Genomic DNA, 4,097 nt, shown 5'->3' on the forward strand with positions numbered 1-4,097 from the left:
AGCCCCCTCGCACCACAACTAGGGAAAGCCCACATGCCACAACAAAGACCCAGCGTAGCCAAAAAATAAAGGAGTAATAATAATAAAAGAAATAGTTACATTCTGACAGCTATATAACCTTGAACAAATTATTTAAGCATTCTATGCCTCGGTTTCCCCTCTGCAAAATGGGGTAAAAGTAATATCTACCTTAGTTGATTATGAAGACCCAGCATATGTAAAATATGTAGAACCAGTGCTCAGTACAAAGTTAGTTTTCAAGGTATGTTGACAATAACTAGTATTACCAATCGCATGACCATGAAAAGTCAGTTCACTTCTGTAAGTCTCATTTTCTCCTTCTCTTAAATTGAAATAATCATAATGCTAGAACAATATTATAGTGAAGAACAAATAAGATAAGACACAGATGTTAAAGCATACAATATCATCTCACAAAGGTAAGGTGATTATTCTCCTGCTATCATAAAGCCGTTCTTTTTTCCCCCTCAGTGGAAGGTATTTCTTCTTCATCCCAGGCCTCAGATTTCCTCACTGGACACTGACCTTTCCAGTGTAAAAACACCAGGTACACTCTTTGTCTGTGGAGGAACCCTTGGTCCATCATCAGTCCTTTCCATCCCAGTGAATGTCACATCTGCCACCATCAAATGTCCAGAGTCAGAAAGTGGGGTGCTCCCATGACTACTGTCTCAAGACCTCATCAGCTTAGCTGAGCAACCTTTCTTCTTGTGTCCACCTCCAACATGGAGACCTAACCCTCCACTTCTGTGTTTATAGTCTCCATCCTCAGTCATGTCACCATCATTTCTTGCCAGTGATAGCCTTCCATACTTCCACTTCCACATTGTATGATCCAGTTCATTTCATGTTCCCCAATACAGATGAACAAATCTTTAAAAAATGTAATTCTAGCCTCTTTCCTGGCTGGAACCACGGAGGGTGCAGAAGAAAAGAAAAAGAAGGTTCCTGCTGTGCCAGAAACCCTTAAGAAAAAGCAAAAGAATTTCGCAGAGCTTAAGATCAAGCACCTGAGAAAGAAGTTTGCCCAAAAGATGCTTTGAAAGGCAAGGACGAAACTTATCTATGAAAAAGCTAAGCATCACCACAAGGAATACAGGAAGCTTATCTATGAAAAAGCTAAGCATTACCACAAGGAATACAGGAAGCTTATCTATGAAAAAGCTAAACATTACCAGGCAGATGTACAGAACTGAAATTCAAATGGCTAGGATGGCACGAAAAGCCGGCAACTTCTATGTACCTACAGAACCCAAACTGACATTTGTCATCAGGATCAGAGGTATCAGTGGTGTGAGCCCAAAGGTTTGAAAGGTGCTGCAGCTCCTTCATCTCTGGCAGATCTTCAATGGCACCTTTGTGAAGCTCAACATGGCATCAATTAACATGCTGAGAATTGTGGAGCCATACATTGCATCAGTTCAGTTCAGTTCAGTCGCTCAGTCGTGTCCAACTCTTTGCGACCTCATGAATCACAGCACACCAGGCCTCCCTGTCCATCACCAACTCCCGGAGTTTACTCAAACTCATGTCCATTGAGTCAGTGATGCCATCCAGCCATCTCATTCTCTGTCGTCCCCTTCTCCTCCTGCCCCCAATCCTTCCCAGCATGCTGTTGCTGCTGCTGCTAAGTCACTTCAGTCGTGTCCGACTCTGTGTGACCCCATAAACGGGTCCCAGCATGGGGGTACCCAAATCTGAAGTCTGTAAATGAACTGATCTACAAGCGTGGTTATGGCAAAATCAACAAAAAGTGAATTGCCCTAACAGACAATGCATTGATTGCTTGATCTCTTGGGAAATACGGACTCATCTGCATGGAGGATCTGATTCATGAGATCTATACAGTTGGAAAACGTTTCAAAGAAGCAAACAACTGTGGGCCTTTAAATTGTCTTTTCCACGAGCTGGAATGAACAAAAAGACCACCCATTTTGTAGAAGGTGGAGATGCTGGCAACAGGGAAGACCAGATCAACACACTTATTAGAAGGATGAACTAAGGTATCTACTAGGATTATTTTTATAATGTCGTCAGTTAATAAACAATTGAAACAAACCAACCAAAAAAATGTAATTCCCATCATGTCTCTTCTCAACTCTAAATCCAATGATGGTGTCCCATTCTCATATCCCTTTCTAGGACCTGGTCCTCACAAGGGCCCTGACTACTTCAAAAGTTCATCCCATACCATTCTAATCTCCCCAGTTCCCACTCTGGCCACCATCTTACCTCTACATCCTGTCCCATAGGTCAGGTCAACCCTGTCCTATAGCTCTTTCTCAGTGACCTGAATACACTTAAGTTCTGCTCCACCTCAGGACCTTTGTCCTTACAGTCCCCTCCCCTTGGCTCTTTAAATGGCTGGTTCTTTTGTTTCCTCCACATCTCAATTCAGGTTTCTTCTCCTTAGAGAGGCCTTTCCTGATCACTCCAAATGTCCTTTTGCATAGTATTCATCCCGAAGAGATAATGAAGTGAGAAATGCCTTCAGAACAGTGCTTGGCACATAAGAACACATTAAAAATTGTGACCCATCATCAGCATCACCATCAATCTCTATCATGGCAGCCTGTTAAGCTGCATGGAAAACACTGCCAAGAGGGTGTGACTGTGATATGTGTTTGCTTGCTTGTACTTTGTCTCCCCAGTTGTTAGTTCCATGAGGTGTACACCTTGGCAGTTTTGTTTTCTGGCGCATCCTCACTCCTCAGTAAACCACCAGCCACAGAGCGAGCTCTGGGATTTTTGCTGAAAAAAAAAAATGAATGGAAGTGAGTCTCTCTTGGCTGCCAAATGGGTTCAAACTGCCGAATCCCCAGCCGGACCCAGAGCAGTGTCACTTGCGGGGCAGTCTGACATCAGGACGCGGGGAGCTCCACTGCGCATGCTCCAAGGCACATTCTCTTCCCCCAGCCCCGCTCCAGTTCAACCCCCGTCTCCTTGCAGGTCCCTGTGTGTGTTCATCGTGTCCCTGCTTGTGCGCGAGAACCAAAAGATCCCACAGAACTCTTTTCTTTATCCCCTTTCCAGAAAAATGGGCCAATTCACAGCTGCAATCGTTAGGAGAATTTCCTGTCTGGGAGTCTGGAAACTGCCAAGAGTGGAAAGCAGCCGCCCGTCAGCGAGGCCTCTGTTGTCATTGGCCCAAATAACAACAAAAACAGCTACAGCCACCACCACCGCCACCACAAAACGTGCCACGTGGGCACCGGCACACACAAACACGCCCTCAGAACCAAACCGAAGGGACGAGGCTTCAGGGAGGAGTTTGTGGGCCGTGCATTCCGGCGGGAGGCACATCCTCTGGCCCGGAGCCACGGCAGCCCCACTCCCAGCCCCCCGACCATCTGTCAGCCGCGCTCTGCCGACTCGGGACGCGGGCTAACGAGGAGCAAATGCCGGGGAAGGGAAAACAAAGCCACCGCAGGCAGTGGGAGAAGGCGGCTAGGGCTCTGACAGAAACTGACAAAAAAGTCGGGAAATTCAAACTGAAAGTTTGCCCTGAAGACCCCCAGCTCTGAGGGCTGGGCTGTGGGCGGATGAGGGATACAGGAGGGGATGGAGGATGCGGGGATGCAGGGACGGAGGCTGGCAGTCTGTAGAGACGCTAGTGTGGTACAGCTAAGGAGGCCGGTTCTTTTCACTCTGTGACCATGAGCCATTACTTACACCCCATTCCCACTGTGCACGGATTGCCCAATAAGGCTTTCTCTTACAAGACAAGGGTAATTAAAAAAAAAAAAAGCAAAACTTCCAAGGAAACTTCTGCAGGAAATATTTAATCAGGACAGCACGAGGACAGCACGTGTGATGGAATTCAGATTGCCAAATCCTCTATCAAATAAGCATTGAAGTTAGTAATTGCCAAATTATTAAATTTAGGAATCAATTATAATCTATTATAATTGTTAATAAGATATTCATTGGAATAAACTGCCCTCCCTTTGCTACTGAGAAGTTGGGATGTTAGTTTTCTGTTCTCATTTGTAAAACCTTTTAGGAAAAAATAGGGTATTTGTCATTTCTCAATGTGGATAATAAAAATACTTTCTATAAGCCTGTTTGTCTACCAA

At 45.3% G+C, this 4,097-nt stretch overlaps 1 pseudogene; it reads left to right on the forward strand.

The window, feature by feature from the left end:
• The first annotated feature begins 1,055 nt into the window (after positions 1 to 1,055).
• LOC148777483 (large ribosomal subunit protein uL30-like) lies at positions 1,056 to 2,023 on the forward strand (annotated as a pseudogene).
• Positions 2,024 to 4,097: the final 2,074 nt, after the last annotated feature.

The sequence above is a fragment of the Moschus berezovskii genome, chromosome 7, assembly GCF_049115385.1.
Source record: "Moschus berezovskii isolate FMDL1 chromosome 7, NW_MosBer_1.0, whole genome shotgun sequence".
In the NCBI taxonomy this organism is placed as follows: domain Eukaryota; kingdom Metazoa; phylum Chordata; class Mammalia; order Artiodactyla; family Moschidae; genus Moschus; species Moschus berezovskii.